Genomic DNA, 17,541 nt, shown 5'->3' on the forward strand with positions numbered 1-17,541 from the left:
AATCATCTTCACTTTGAGAGAGTAGTATTGCATAGTAGATTGTTTTAAGTTGTTTTTCTCCGATTTGGTATCCTTTTTTAGTTCTTACTCTTTCTATTATTTCATCCATAATCACGTTGAACAATAGAAGACTCAGGGAATCTCCCTGTCTTATCCCACTGCCAGCTTCAATAGAGTCGGTTAGTTCTTCTTCTGCTTTTACTTTTATTGTGTTGTTTTGGTAGATAGTTTTGATCGTTTTGATTATTCCTAGAGGTACCTCTCTTGCGTACAATAAGAGGATAACGTCCTTTAATTTGATCCGGTCATACGCCTTCTTAAGGTCCACGGAACATAATATGCCGGTTTTTTGTATTCTAATGATTTCTCTTGCACTTGCCTCATTATAAATATAGCGGCGATGCATGATCTTCACGACCTAAAACCTTGTTGTTCTTCTGCTAGTGTTATAATTTCATTCAGTTTATTTGTTATCACTTTGGTTGTTAATTTTGGTGTTGTGTTTAATAAATTAATTCCTCTGTAATTTTCCGGGTCCGATTTGTCTCCTTTTTTGAAGAGAGGTATTAGGATGCTTGATCTCTATTCTTAAGGAATTCTGGTTTGTTCCATTATTTTTTGGATTACTTTTAATAGTTGTTTGGTCAGATCTGGTCCCCCTTACTTTAGGAGTTCGTTCGGTATTCTGTCCTCTCCTGGTGATTTTCTATTTTTTAATTTCCTTAATGCTTTCTTTATCTCTTTTAGTTACCTATTTCGAACATCTTTATTCTTTGCTGTAAGCACCAAGCCATCTACGTACCAACAAACTACTTCCCTATATTATTTATTATTTAATGGACTCTGGTTACCACGAGGCAAGATTCAGAAAAAAATCGTTCACGCATTGATCAAGCGCGCGCTGTGTTCGTCAAAACAAAAAAAACTGTTGACAGCACCGTATTTCTCTAAGAATTAGAATGGTTTGGAGTTATGTGTCTTTCAAACGGAGTGGTAAACTGGACACTAAATAAGGAACTCCCTAAAAATATAATCCTTTGAAATGTGGTTCTACAGACCCTTTCTCCTAGACGGATGGATTCACAAATCTGTTATTACTGGAAAGACTGAATATTAAATCTGAAATTATATTTACTGTAAATCAGAAAAGATGAGTTCCTTGGCCACGTCTCTAGAGGCACAACATATGAGTTGTTGCAACTTATAATGCAAGGAAAGTTAGTTGGAGAAAGAAGTACGAGACGTAAAATTCTTTGCTGCAAAACCTTCATGAATGGTTCGAAATGACGTCAATCGAATTATTTTGTGCAGCAGTTTCGAAAGTGCAAATAGCCACGTTGATCAGCAACCTCCACAGGAGAGGCTGAATGCGAGATGTGTCGACTGTATTACATATACACATTTACGAACCTAATATAGATACTAGTTTATATAGGATCACAGACGAACTGTGATAAAACCATGACAAACCTAGAGTAATTATCACAGTAGAAAACTTATAAAAAAAGTAACCGAATACATTCAAATTCATGACAAATCACAAAACTAAGTAAAGAAGCACGAGCAAAAAACGAAATAGGAACAGCAACTTGTGCCCGCTAAAGTTATTGCTATGTCGATGAATTCAAGAATGCAACAGAAAAAAAAAGATGCCTAAAGAAAAATGCTTATCCGACGAACTAGAGCAACTAAACAGAATTACCAGACAAAAAGAAGAAAAGTGGATACACAGAAGTAAAAAACAAAACCATTTACATAAGGAACTTAAATATATAGAAAACCGTAATACAGAGAAGGAATTCAGAGCATTCTAAAAAAAAGTTAACATCAACAGAAAATAATTCAAGAAAACTACAACCCAATGTAGAAGTCTGAATGGTGACCTATTAACAACAAGAAAAGATGTATTGAATGGGTGAAAAGCTTTAACCGAGTACCTAATATCGACGATGAAGAAGAAAACCTGGAAGACGAGGCTTCCCTAGTTAATGACTTAATGTTACTCATGTTAAGAATTAGAAATGGATTTAACTTAATCAAAAAGAAATGAAACACTAGTTATCGCAAATGTCCCTGTTTATAATTTGAGATCGTCTTCATGTTTTGAATATTTTGTTATTTTGATATTCTATCGCTAAAAAAAAGGGTCATTTTGATAGCAATTGGTATCTAAACTTGCTTTGATGTATAGGTGTCTAACCGTTTTCACCAGATTTTGTTTAATCTTCCTTTTACCTTCCTTTAAGTAGCTCAAAATTTAGCGAATATCCGTATAAAATGAATATGATTTTCGAGTAGAATGTAAACTAACAATCTTAACCTGTGCTCTTAGTTTGGCATTAACTGGTGCCACACCTAAAGATAAGCATTCTTATTTCTGCAATATATTTTCGTTGTTCTTCTTTAGGTGTTTATAACAGGTTTACAAGTGATCTCCTTCCTCTTTTGATTAGATCTATTCCGCTGTGGCTTTATCGGGTACATCTTTATCCATTTTCCTAGTGCTCTGTAATACCAACTTAGATAGTTAAAATTTAACTTTTCACAATCATTTCAGCTATGTCTATAATATATGTAAACCAATAAAACACCTTGAAGACTATTGAAAAATTCTAATAATTTCATATAAATGAGTGTTTCTATTTATAATAAAAAAATATTTATATGTGTTTACAAAGAAAAATTTTCTATATATCTAATCTTAATATTAGTCCTTATTTCCGTGCAAATATTTTAAACAAACAATATAATAATACAAATTAGAGTTCAATTTTTAAACAATTGGTACTACATATTTATGTGTAAAACTAGTTTGAAATAACAAAAACTTTTACCATGTTGCTGTTGTACACTGTTCATACAGGTGTACTTCCAAAAATATTAACATAAAAATTTATAATAAATTAACAAATGAACTATTTTTAATAAAAACTATTCCAGTTTGTTAGATCTTTTTGCATTTTTAAAATATCTTAATGGTGTAATCTTAATATATTATTTAAGTTTTTGCATCTATTCTACATTTTATATCCAAAAATAATATTCTAATCCTTTCCCAAAAAATTCTCCGAAAAAGTTATACATCAGTATCATCTCTACCATGAGCTCCATCAGCATAGTAGGTATAGTGGAAGTTGTTTGCAATCCCAAGAAGATAATCCCATCAATTCTGGATACCGTCCAGAATGAGGTCTTGGAACTTGTCCTCATAATTGGCACGGACATTCTCAAGGCGCTTTGTTAATGTTCAGATAGGCTTTTTCCCTCTTTAGGAGCTCACATCAACTATTAACTTAGTTGATCTTGAGCCAAGTTTAAAGTTCTGTTCAGCGATAAACTGCTTAACAAGCTTTCAGAAGCTGGTTTTGTTATATCCTAGAACTAAGCGGAGAGCTCGGATTGCTTGTTCGAGCAATCAAACTTACTGGTGAAAGGTTGATATTGATTTCAATTCTGGATGTTGTTCAGAATCAGGTATTGGAACTTGTCCTCAAAGTTGATTCGGACATTCTCAAGGCGTATGTTAATTTTCAGACGGGCTTTCTCCCTGCTTTGTAGCTTACTTCAACTGTCAACTTGGTTGATCTTGAGTGAAGTCAAGTTCTGTTCAGCGATAAGCTGTTTATCAAGCTTTCAGAAGCTGGGTTTGTTACATCCTAGACGTAAGCAGGCAGAGAGCATTGTGCCATACTTCCACTAAGTTGTTAGAACAAGCAAACATGCTAGTGAGGAGTTGAGACTAATTACAATTAGCAATGGTATGGCGAGGAGGATAGACACCTAGATATTTCTGTTCAATCCTCTTAAGTGCTCTCGAAGTAATCGAAGAAAGACTTAAGAGCTCCAATGTATTTTTGGTAGAAGAGAGGTACAAGGCGAAGTAAGCAGTTTTCCACTGAGCAACTGGGAGAAAGGCAAGACCAAGATATTTGATGTCTCAAGTAAGAGTAAAATTTGCTTAAAATTAAAATTTGTTTAATTAATTTTTGGCTATTTTTGACTTTGGTGGGTTGGTTTAGGTTTAAGTCAATTTTAGTGGAACTGGTTTTTAATGAAAGTGTTTTAATGAAAATTGTATTTAGTCGAAGATGTTTTTAGTGTAAGTGGATTTTAGTGGAGATGGTTTTTAGTGAAAGTGATTTCATGGAGTGTTTTCATTTTGTGGAAGTGGTTTAGTAGAATTAGTTTTCGTGGATCGTGTTTTGTTGGAAATATTACCACCGACTCCTTGTTTAAAATCATTGTTGTTATTATGTATCTAAGCTTCTTTTAAAAATGATTTTTTATATAATATCGAATAAATATAATCAAATTTATATAATATCGAATAAATATAATCGAATTTCTATCTTTAACACAATTTTGTTAGTTCTTTATTGCTCTAAATTAAGACCTTAAAAATTCTGATGTATCGATTTTATTCTAATGGTCATTTAAAGGATCACTATTTTTGTTAAATTTTCCAAGTTTATTTTTACTTTATATTATAAATTAGATAATTACAAAATATTTGATTATTGTGTTAACAAATAAACATTTTATTTTTGTTTTTTTTAAATATCCAGCAATTTTTGTTTTGAGAATCAGCTTTAGTATAAATTCTAAAATGGTGTTATGACATGATTGATATGTGAAATCAAATTTCACATCGACTTTGTTTTGAATGAAACTACTTCGCAACTACTACTTTAAATGTGTAATAAAAGAAATCCAGAAGGTTTATTGAGTTGATTATACAACACCTATCACCCAAACTTGGTAAGATAAACTAATTTTATTTTTTTTTTTCGAATTTTTTTACCTAATTTTTGCATGTTTTTATTGTGAAGTCGAATAACTAAAAATAATCTTAAAACCCCAACCGATTCAGCCTGAATAAAATGAATACCTTGGGTGTACATAGAGGTATTAATATGCGGTTGAAGTTACCTTCCTTGTATCATCATCAACAGCTATTTCATCAATCGTCGGATCACTTATGTGTGTTTATTCATTTCTGTTTCATCTTCTTTTTAAATAAACATTTAGGTTAGGCTTTAAGAGTTCGATTTTTGAACCTTAAGTATTCATACGACTCAACCTTTTTATATTATTATTGTCACAGTTTATCCTCAGTTATATCTAGAGATTCGTTTGTTAGATGTTAAGTTTTTTCCGACTTATTCTTCGAGTTTGGCCTATAGTCTATGGTGTATGATTTTCAAAAACGGTTTTAGAATATAGCTCATTAAACTTATCGTGCGATATTACTTACAGTGTTTGGCGTTTGGTTTCTTTAGGATGGTTATGAATTTAGACGTGAGCCATTCTTGTAGTATTATGCAAGTTCTATAAATACCAATTTTTTAAAGTTATTTAATTCCACATTATGAACTGATATCTTTGGTGAACAACCACGTATAGATTGTTGCTAATCCCAAGGGGTTTGGATTGGATAGTCATATTATTTGCTTTCTTTCGCTTTTTTTTTCAATCAGAGCGTGTATTGTATCGACCTCCATATGCGTATGGCCTTTAAGCAAAAATTTGTGATTAATAACCTTAATTTGTTGCCATTTATAGAAAATCCAAAAAACAGGCTATTAGCATAATGTTCTTATTTTGTCCGTAGCAATTGTCTGACCACAAAGTTATTTCTTCGACATCATCATTGGGAATTACCAATTCTGCCCATTTGAGAAGGGCCGATGCTATCTCGTCACCACCGCGGCCAGCTTTTGATTCGTACCATATTATACCATGAGCTCTTCCGTCTGATGATTCATGAATAGTGAAATCAAATGTCCATAATTTCTGTTTGTAGAAATTTAATCTACATGTCAACATTGGAGTAAGCAAACATTTTTGCAGATTTGCAGTCAATACTTTATGTTTATTATTATGTTTGGCAATATCCTTATCAGCATTTTTAAATAAAATCTTTGCTTTGCATCGGCTAGGTGAGCATCATACCTTTTCTGTAGATTTTCTTGGTCGGTTGAACTTAAGAGATGGTCTTTCAATTGGCTGCAGTACATATCACAAGTATCAAATGTGTAATTTTTTACAACTTTAAATTTCAACTTAAATTGTGTAATAAAAACATGTGTATAAACCCAATATTTAACAATTTCAGACGTAGGTATATTGGTGTTCGCACAGTGTTTTATGTAAAGTTGATACATTTCTCGATATGTATTGTTCTCTAGAGTAATGACTCTCATACGTTCTGGATAACAACTTCGTACGTTTTGTTACTAGGAGCTTGTCGTCCCCTTTTTACTGATTCAATTATTTCCCCAGGTTGTTTTTTTAAGCAGTTATAACAACCGAAGTTGAAATTGCCAGCGTAATTAAAAACATAGTTTTATGTACTTTAATGGCTACATTGTTGATGAAAAACTATTAAATCGGCGTATTTTGTTTCGGTTTTGTAACGTTTCTTCTCATTGTTGCTGTGGGTTTACTTTCCACAAAAGAAAAAATAAAATGACGTTTGATATTATAATCAGCCGTAGAGATCCAATAGTGATTAAAAATAGTGAGCCTATCACTATGTGTACATTTTTCAAAGAATTTCATTCTACGAGAAAACACGGCTTTCATTTCTCTTGTAGAAGCAGTATTTTCTTTTTTGGACACATATGCTTCTTCAGCTACGTAACTTAGTCTTCGTTTATTGCATTTCCACGTATTAACGTGTACGACTTTATTTTTTCCCACTTGTTGAAGTTCCGTTTTGTTTTTGACTTTTCTTTTTTGAGTTCTGTTATCCGCATGTTCCTTTGCAGTTGAAATGTTGGTGCTTTAAATAATATTATTTTCTTTTCCAATAACATCTATATTACTATCTAAATTACCAGCTGCTTTTTTATAATCTAATACTGCTGCTTGATTATTCGTCTTTTGGTACATATTTACATTTGTATTTAAACTTGAATCAGATTCTTCCATACTACTAGGATCATATGTTTCATCAAAAAGAGAATCATCTGTACTGCTGCTAAATGAAGAAAGTCGGGACTGCTGACTACATGATGGTACCATCAGCTCATTTACTGGAGCTCCTGTAGGAGTAAATAAAATAAAATATGATATGGATCATAAACGTTAAGAAAGTAACCTGTATGGCCTTCGTTACTTTCCGCTTGAGAATTCGATCTTCTAGATTTCTACATAACGAAACATCGCTATCTGCAAACAAAAAATATTCTTTTAAATAAAATATGATATGGATCATAAACGGTGAGAAATTTTACCAGTATGAGAATCTCGAAGAGCATGAGAGTTGCCAACTTACACCGATCATATTTCTAAACACAATGAATCTCATGTTATACCTAGAGGAAGACTACACTATGTCCAGATAGTGTAAAGGAAATGTGACAACCTTAATAAGAAAACAACACCAAGTACTGTTGGTGATATATACCTTTATAGAAATTAATAAATAGTGTAATATACATTTCAGAATAATGCTTTTATATAAGAGCTAGGACATAGTGGATTATACCGTTAGAAAGAGAATGTAAAATACGTAACACTATGTCAAGCTCTCAATATTACACTAAAACGACATACCTAGTGTAGTTTACCTCCGACACACAGATATTTTCCAAATATATTAAATTTACGTTGTTGTTATAATCTGGTTCTGTTTCGTTTTTTTCTACGTTGTCCTTAAAAATGTTTTCAGTAAAGTTTTTCCAAAATTTAATCTTTCCGTTGAATTATTGTCGTCCAACCAATAAGGGGTTTCTTTGGTTTTTGTTTTTTTTTTTCTGTTAGTTTAATCACTCCAAAAATTAAAAGCGTCGTGTTTTTCTTGTAATTTTTCTATTTCTCCGCCTTATTTGTACACCAATGTTCTTTTGCACTTCTTTAATGTTCTCTAAAAATATTTAATTCATTGGTTGATAGTAATAGCGTGTAGATCTTTTATGTCTTTAAATTTTTTCAACACAAATTTTTGGAAGATAAAATTTATCAAATTTTTATAATAAATAGAAGACATCCCGCTCCGAAATTATTTATAGTTTTTAATCATAGAATTAGTGAAACAGTAAAAGTTATAATAATTTTTTAAGCTAATACGTGAAATTTTAGGTTATAATCATAAAAATTTACTATTTTAAAGATTTGTTCGTTTTTATATTGTTTGACACATTCACCGTCCTCTAATACGATATACGAGAAAGATAATATTGTTAATTGTTTAATTAATTAGAAGAATAATTATGCGTGATATATTTCATAAAAGACTTTTACATAAAAAATTGTTAAATAACTTTAGTTTAAACAAATCTCAAGATAATAATTAAAAAAACATGTAAGTGGATATAAACTAGACTTTGCGACTACTAATTTAAAACCAATTATAGGATTCTTCAGTTCATTATCGTTTATTTAATTTAATTATTTAATTTCCGGGCACCAATATTATTTTAACGTTGATAGATAATGCAAATGTTGTCGTTTATTTTCTTCAAACGAAATCACGTTTGTTGATTGTTAATAAAATATTTTTAAAGAATGGGAATGACAACCTCCAACCGACAGATCAGACTACAAGCCCATGGGCCATTTTTAATTAAAATGTAGCAGTGAAAGGGTTAAGGAGTCACTTGACCGAGCTAGAATCACATATAAATCAATACTACAATTCTTCTTCTTTAAGTTCCATTTTCTATCGAAGGTTGGAGATCATCATGGCCATGCGGACCCTGCTGACTACCACTCTAATGAGTTCTGCACTACTGCACTCAAACCATTCCCGCAAGTTCTTAAGCCACGATATTCTTCGTCTTCCCACATTTCGCTTTCCTCATATTTTGACTTGCATAATAAGCTGCGATAATGAGTATCTTTGCCCTCTCATAACATGGCCTAAGTTTTCTATTTCCTATTCTTCTAGTAATTTCTGCATTTGACATTCTTTGACTCCATGATATTCGTAGGATTCTTCCGTAACACCAAATTCAAAGGCGGCCAACTTGTTTTAATGTCCATGCTTCCAAGCTATGAAGAAGAGTATTGAATAAGTAACACCGAAGCATTCTTAGGCGTAGTCCTAACCTTATATCTCGACAATAAAGAAACTTTTTAAGTTTAATGAATGATGCACGTACTATTTCAATACGTGTCTTAATTTCTTTGGTTTGGTCTACATTTGATGTTATTCATGTCTAAGTATTTGTAGGTATCCACACTCTCAATTACAATATCCTTAACAATTAATCAGTTTTTTGCATCCGTTGATGTAGTCATAATCATGTATTTAATTGTTTTCAAATTAATCACTATTTAAATGGGAATAAGCCACAATTAAAGGTTAAAGTACGTTTATTGACGTTTCAATTTCCACTTCGGAAATCGTTCTCAAAATACAATTTTTTTTTCAAATTTATCCAGAGTCCGTATTCATGACAACATTCCTTAAGTCGTTGCATTACGTTCTGTAAATTATTGTTGTTATCCGTAATTATTACTGTATCGTCTGCAAAACTCAAGTTATTCAAAACTTCTCCATTGATAGATATATCTTCCATTTAATCTGAGAGTGCTTCTTTAAATACCGCTTCACTGTAGACATTGAAGAGTAGTGGTGACAGCACGCAACCCTGTCGGAATTGCAGCCATTGACTAGGGATTGTGGCAATCTGTTATATTAGATTTTAAAGAGTTCAACCATTACGTTAATAATATCTTCATCAATAAGTTTTAATAATTCTATGCGCACATCATCTGGTCCGGTAGCTTTGCCCTCTTTTGTGTTTTTGATGGCATAGATGACTTCTTCCCGTAATATTGATGGCCCGGTATCCTCTGTGGTTTCTAATGCTAGTTATTCTCTTTCATCATTAAATAGCTTTTGAATGTAATTGGTCCAGTGACACAATCTTTCCTTCATATCAGTAATAATATCTCCTTCATCATTTTTAAAGATATTCGTTCTTCTGCTTTTTCTATAACCTGTCCTTTCTTTGATTTTTTTGTTTAAATTAAAGCTATCATACTTTTTATCCAGATCTATTTTCTTGCATCTGTCGGAGAGCCACCTCTCTTTTGTCTCTCGAATTTTCTTTCTGATCATAAAGAAAATCCGAAGTTCAAGAATTTCTACTGTCATCCAAGGTTTTGTTTTTTCCCCAAGTGGTTTGGGTTTTTTTTTCCAATGCACAAGGGTATGTTGAATTTTTTCCCATTTTTTATCAATAGTTAGAGTTTCTGTATTATCTTCTTTGGTTATTTTAAATTTCGTTTACACATATACTACAATATGCAATAACAACTGTAGAAACTATGCCGTCAATTTTTATCGGTACAGGTGACTACACTGGTAAGTTAAACTTACCACTCAAGAGGGGGGCATTTTGGTGATATGTACAAACATATTTATGCGGAATTTATAACTTATGTAGGTAATATAAAAATAATGACCTGCAACCTAATTCCGTACAAAAATATTGGTACCAGTACCAAGGACAATCTTTGATTTTCGGAAAATTTTGACCCATTTTCGGCAATTTTATACTGTACGGCTATGTGTATGAATACCTAGTTTCGGATCATTATTTTGATTACTTTTTTGCCGTGCCGTACATTTCGACTGGTACAGGGGTTAGAAATCTAGGGCACACCACCCTATTTTAAGTAGAACAAGGGAGGTGATTGCAGCCAATATGAAATTCACTGATTTAAATTTAGTTGCATAAAATAATAACATTTTTGGACATACTGTATATTTTTCCCAGTACATGTGCTTATGAGAGAAAAATTAATTTCCCATAATAAGTAGTAACATCAAATATCAACAAAACCAAATTCCGAACAAAAAAATCGTTCTAAATTAACTTAAAAGTATTACAGTCCAGGTTGTGGAGCCGCTCCTGTAAGTAAAATGTTTCTGATACGGATTTCTTTACGGATTTCTTTTCAAAAACGCCCCCTTTAAAAAATTAAAAGGCTGCTGTGCAAAATTGTAGGGCAGACATTATTTAAACAATGTTTTTAAACAAATTCCAAAAATCACCTGTTTTGCTCCGAGAAACATTTGTTTAGGTTTTTGGGTCATTTTAAAAAAAAAGTCGCCTGTAATTTTTTTAAAGTTGAAAGTATTATTTTTTAGCTTTCTAACTTTAAGTACTTAAATTGAAGAGCAGTTTTAAAAAGGTCTATTAAGTTTGTTTTGTTCTTTGCATTTCCAAGAAATTTATCTTAAAATAATCAATAATAAGTTTTGTGGTGGCGGAAATACTAGATATGCTGACGACACAGTTATTATAGCAAATGACTGCAACGAGCTTCAAAGACTCATGCAAAGCATATACACAGCAAGTCAAGAATATGGTTTAGAAGTCAATACAACCAAAACTAAATGCATGCTCATCAGCAGAACACAACAACCTCCGATGCAATTGACATTAAACAACCGAAAAATAGAACAAGTGGAGACATACACATACCCTGGAACCACAGTCAACACAAAATGGGACCAGTCAACAGAAATAAGATCACGAATTGAAAAAGCGCGAAACGCGTTCAACAATATGAAAAAGTGGTTCACAAGCAAAATCTCAATGAAACTAAAATTAAGACTGGTCAAGTGTTATGTCTTCCCGGTCTTGTTCTATGGAGCAGAGGCATGGACCACAACGGAAGCCACCCTGAAGAAACTTGAAAACCCTGGGAGCTGTGGATATATCGCCGTATTCTTCGGATATCCTGGACAGACCACATCACTAACGTGGAAGTAATGCAGAGAATAGGCAATAGCAAAGAAATAATCTTCACCGTAAAGAAACGGAAGCTTGAGTACTTCGGACATGGCATGAGGCATACTAAGTACCGGCTGCTGCAGTTAATAGTCCAAGGAAGAATCGACAGTAGGAGGGGACCGGGAAGAAGACGACACTCATGGATGCATAACCTGCGACAATGGTTCGGACTAACATCGACCGAACTGTTCAGAGGTGCCGTAAACAAAGTCAAAATAGCCTTGTTAATAGCCAACGTCCGAAACGGATAGGGCAAAGGAAGAAGGAGAAGAAGAAGGTGGCGGAAAGGGTCGATAATAAATTAATAATAACATCGAAATAATGTTAAGAAAATGATAAATTTGTTTGAAATTTAAAATTATATGAAAAATATATAATAGAAAACTATATAATAGAAAAATCTAAAGGTTTTATCGTATTCTTACGAGTAATCAAGAACCTATCCAGCTTCGGAGGGCTGTTAAACTTAGAAAAATTAATGAAATTATTTGTAGTTAAAATTATTCTTTGAAATACTATCTATAATACTGTACATATGTCATTTTATTGTAAAAATGATTTAGAAAAATTATAAAGTCCAACAGAAATTTTTTTTCAAAAATTTTTATTTATTTTTGTTAATAACGTTTTTATTTTCCATTTTACACTAAAAAGTAATAAGTATAAAGTTGTGGACAATTTAATTTGCTACAAATAATGTCTATAAAATCCTCTCTATAATATTGTTCTGACATCATTTTTTTTTTAAATTACTACAAAAAATGTTATTTTAAGGCCTAACAGAACATTTCTGACCCAATTTTTAGATATTTTTGTTTATAACTTATTTATTTTCCATTTTATGATAAAAACTAAGAGGAATAAAGTTGTAAGCAATTTAATTTGTTACAAATAATATATCTATTATTATAAGTGGAAATTGAAACGTCAATAAACGTATTTTAACCTTTAATTGTGGCTTATTCCCATTTAAATAGTAATATAATTTTAACGGCGCGAAAACACTTTGCACCACTTTTTTCAAGAGTGACGACCCCACAAACTTAAACATCATCATCATTCTGGCTTTACAATCTTACGTGGGTCTTAGCCTCCTCAAGAATTTCTCTCCAGTCGTCCCTATCCATCGCCTTTCTCCGCAAAGCACGTATTCCCATATTTCCCATGTCTTCATCGATGTTATCAAGGAACCTTGTTCTATGTCTTCCTCTTCTTCTCTGACCAATGGGTCTATCAAGGAGCGTTTTTCTAGCTGGGTCATTTCATAAAAACTTAAACTTAAGTTTATATTTACTCTCCCAACACCTCAAAAGAATTGCGTCCTTTAAGAAATGTACGCTAAGTCCTAAAAAATGTAACATTTTAATATACTGTATCAACTGTGCAAAATAAATTTTTTAAATTTTTGTTTTTTTATTATTTTTTTATTTTTTATTTGTACCATTTATTATACCCGGCTATCAAATTAATTTGATAGTTTTAGTTATATTTTGTTAAAAAAGTGACTACTGTACAAAAAATAATTATTTTACCGAAAAAACAACAAGTATTATATTCCCAAATACAGATAAATGTTTAGAAATATTTGCAAGAACATTTTTCAATGATCTCAACAAATTGGGATTAAAAGCAAGGGTTGTGCCCTAGATTTCTCACCCCCTGTACCAGCCGATATGTACGACACTGCAAAAAAAGTAATCTAAATAACGATCCGAAACTACGTGTATGAATGCCGTAGGTACTGTAAAATGTAAAACGCACACAAATACATTAATTGACGAAAGTGGAGTCAAAATTTTTCGAAAATCAAAAATTGTCTCTGCAACTGGTGCTAATATTTTTGTACGGCATTAAGTCGTCAATATTTTTGTAGTCTTCTTCTTAAAGTTCCATCTCCTATCGGAGGTTGGATATCATAACGGCTATGGCTACTTTGTTGGCTGCTGCTCTGAAAAGTTGTAGTGAACTACAGTTAAACCATTCTCTAAGGTTCCTCAGAAAGGAGATGCGTCTTCTTCCTATGCTTCTTCTTTCTTGGATGCTTCCTTGCATAATAATTCTCAGCAGCTCATATTTTTCTCCTCTGGTTATGTGACCCAAATACTCTAGTTTTCTTCTTTTTATGCTGTTCATAATTTCTAACTCCTTATTTAGACGTCGTAGTACCTCAGCATTGGTAATCCTTTGAACCCACATTTTTCTTATGTGTAGTTTCTTCAATGTCCAAGCTTCCATTCCGTATAGTAAGATAGAAAATATGTAACATCTTAGAGCCCTCAATCTGAGATGCAACTGAAGGTCTCTGTTGGTAAGCATTGTCTTCATTTTCATAAATGCTTGCCTTGCAGTTTCAATTCGGACTTTGATTTCTCTGCTTTGGTCATTTTTCTCATCAACTTAGGTTCCCAGATATTTGTATGTCTCTACTTTTTCTATTTGGGTTTGTTCTATCATTAATCTTTCATTTCCATGTTGCGTTTTTGAGACAATCATAAATTTAGTTTTTCTCTTATTTATTTTTAGTCAGTATCTAATGCAATAATCGTTAATTCTATTTACCAATTCTTGTAGCGATTCCAGGGTGTCTGCCATTATAACGGTGTCATCAGAGAATCTTACAGAGATTCCATCACCCAGATCCGCTATCGCTTCCTGGAATATGGCTTCACTGTACACGTTAAACAGTAATGATGACAGAACACAGCCCTGTCTTACTCCTCTCTTTATGTCTATATTTTCGGACTTTTGTTCTTCTATCTTTATATTGGCCTTTTGATTAGAATACAGATTGATAATGATTCGTAAGTCTCGTCTGTTCATATCTTTGTTTCTGAGTACTTCTATTAGTTTTTCATGTCGGACCCTGTCGAATGCCTTCTCGAAGTCGATAAAACAGGAATAAATATCTAGGTTCATATCTAAGCATCTTTGAGAGAGGACATTAAAAGCAAACAATGCCTCTCTCGTTACCAGTCCCTTGCGGAACTCAAACTGAGTATCATCCATATCATCTTCTAGTTTTCTATATAATCTTCCATGAATCACCTTTAGAAATATTTTGAGGGTATGGCTTATTAGTGATATTTTCCTATAGTCTGAACAATCTTTGGCATATACTGTTTTTGGTATTGCTACAAAGGTGGACACCAACCATTCCTGTGGGATTTTTCCAGTTTTATATACTTCATTAAATAGGTCCAGAAGTACAGGTAGAGTTTCATCGTCTAGACATTTCAGTAGTTCCCCAGGTATTTCGTCTGGACCTACAGTTTTTCCGTTTTTTGCGTTTCGTATTGCTTGTTCGATTTCCTCTATTATCATCTCTGTAGTATCTACTTATAAATACCTATGTTATAAATGCCGTGTACCCCCCACCCCTTGAACAATAAGTTTACCTTATGTGTGTAGTCACATGTACCGATAAAAATTGACGGTATACTTTTTAAAGTTGTTATTTATATTGTAGTATTGATTTATATGTGGTTAATGCTAGGTCAAATGACCGCTTAAAAATGTCCCATGGGCTTGTAGTCTATAAGCCATGCTCACCTATCGTTCCTTTCAAATGGTCATCTATTTGGACAAAAACTGTCAAATATGTTCAAGAATACAAGCTTTATAAGTCATGCCTTTAATTATTATTCTAAGGAAATATTTTCCTGTTGTTTTTCAACTAAAAATAAATATATGTTATTTTGACATTTAAATAAAAAATGATCTAATTATAGCACATATATTATTATAATATAGGTATACGAAGAGAAATATCAGACAAACATCACGTTCACTAATGTTTTGAATTGATTAGAATTAAATTCGTAATAACTAAGTAATGTTTACAATCGTCGTACACAGTTATCCAACAAACAAAAATATCATTCCCACTCTCTTTGTAAAGCACAATGTTCATTATATTCTGGAAGTTTCGTGACCCGTCCGAATCCCCCTGTATAGTGAGAGAGATAAGAGTCGCCTAAAGAAATGTCACTCATCGATAGTGAGACTTCCAGTCGTTCTTTGGCTCAAGTGGAAGTTAGTTTGCCGATCATCTTTGGATGCACAGCAAACTCTCCTGTTTATTTTAACATGTGGTTGTAAATTTATTAATTTTTTAAATCGAATGTGCAAAGACCATGATTGTTTTAATTTTGTGATTATGCTAGTTTTATCCAAAGATTGTTATTGTTTTTGTCAATTCCAACATTTGGAATCTACTAAAGAGGCTGTGCGTATAATCAAATGCCAAAGAGGTAAGATTTTTATAAAAGCTATAATTTTTAGAAATCTTTCTTAAATTCTAATTATAATTTTCAAAATAATACACAGTTAATTTTATTCATTGTATGGGGAACAATTGTTCACAAAAAGAATTCCTGTATAATACGTCGATTTTCAAAACCAAATTCGTTTTGTTTTATACTTTGACTTTACATTAAATAACTGTTTTAATTGAGTATGGTGTTATCTGAATATTTTTTTTTATTTTGCACATCTCGAGTCTTTAATGATTGTAATATGTTGTATTTATTGAAATTATCTTACAAAAAATAGTTGGCAAAAACTATCTACAGATACAGACTTTTTTAATTCTTTTTAAAAATATTTGGTATACCTTGACACTAGTCGATCAAAACACTAGAATGTTGTGAACTTATTATCTATATGAAATATGCTACGATGCTTTAAGTGAACTTATATTTTTTGTTTGTTCTTATGTTCTAAATAATATTAATAATAAAAATATGTCGCCAACATACAAAATATAATATTTCGGCACAGTGTATTTTAAGTGATTCTGCATTATGAAATTCTTTAATTTCTTAGATTTATAGATCTTTTTCATTTTATACAAGATCTCTCTATCTTTCTTTAGAGTGGAAATTCCATTCTGAAACAATTCGACTGCGAAAATCTCTGGATTATCTTAACCCAGACTCCTAAATATCTATATAATAATAATAGTATGAATATTAGTAATTATTTGTTGTGTTTTTCTCAACATTAGATAACCTACTTGGCTATTGTATGTTTTGTTTACGTATCTGGTTGTACACAATGCATGGTACTGATCGCTAGTCAGGGCTCAACAAAAACATTAATAAAATATTTTCCCTTTATGCATATACAAATATAATTTGTAACAAATTTGGAAAGGTACATTTATCTGCCTATCTTATCAGTCGGGGACATTCATCTTTGGACGTAGGGCTCCTTCTCTTTCCTATATCGTCCTCTATCCTGCTAAGTTATTTGCATCCATTTCGGCTCAGCGTTTGTCCCTCAGCAAAAATTTTGGTCTCTCACTTTATTCATCTGTCTGTCCAGCAAATTGGCAATTAAGTTTAGTTACTTGAGTTCAAACATTTTTGCTTTGTGTTTATTACAAACGCAGTTATATATTTTTTTGCGTTATCATTACTTTTAATCGCGTTAGTAATCATTGCGTTTTCGCTATCTTTTCTATGTTGTTCTTGGTAACCGTCTATGTTTGAAAGTTGTATGATACAAGTGATAGTAATGATTGATTTTTAAAGTCACTTGTTTTTAGATACTGGAGGGATTTCTCATTCTTGGTTGTAGAGGAGGGTTTAACAAGTGGTTACCAAGATGGTCTTCTTTGAACTAACTAAAAGAAGACTTTACGTAGAGAAAAGCGGTTAAAATGAAAGTGGAGGATTGCATTTTCTTTGAATTATAACTCCACCATGATTCCACAGGTGTTTTTATTTATTTAACTCTTATCAGGAACACTTGTGATAGTACAAACTACAATAAAATGCAATCT

The 17,541-nt window shown here is 32.2% G+C and overlaps 1 protein-coding gene across 2 annotated transcripts in view; it reads left to right on the top strand.

Annotated features, from left to right (window-relative positions):
• Window positions 1–17,541, top strand: part of LOC140434413 (single insulin-like growth factor-binding domain protein-1) — a 151,055-nt gene that overhangs the window by 87,313 nt on the left and 46,201 nt on the right. The window contains exon 1 of one of the 2 annotated variants that reach the window (XM_072522657.1): window positions 15,746–16,006. The exons of the other annotated variant lie outside the window; for it this stretch is intronic. The gene's annotated coding sequence lies outside the window, so the exon portion shown is untranslated. Of the gene's footprint in view, window positions 1–15,745; window positions 16,007–17,541 lie in introns of those variants that run through there. 2 annotated transcript variants of the gene reach the window in all.

Source organism: Diabrotica undecimpunctata, chromosome 2 (genome assembly GCF_040954645.1).
Source record: "Diabrotica undecimpunctata isolate CICGRU chromosome 2, icDiaUnde3, whole genome shotgun sequence".
Lineage (NCBI taxonomy): Eukaryota > Metazoa > Arthropoda > Insecta > Coleoptera > Chrysomelidae > Diabrotica > Diabrotica undecimpunctata.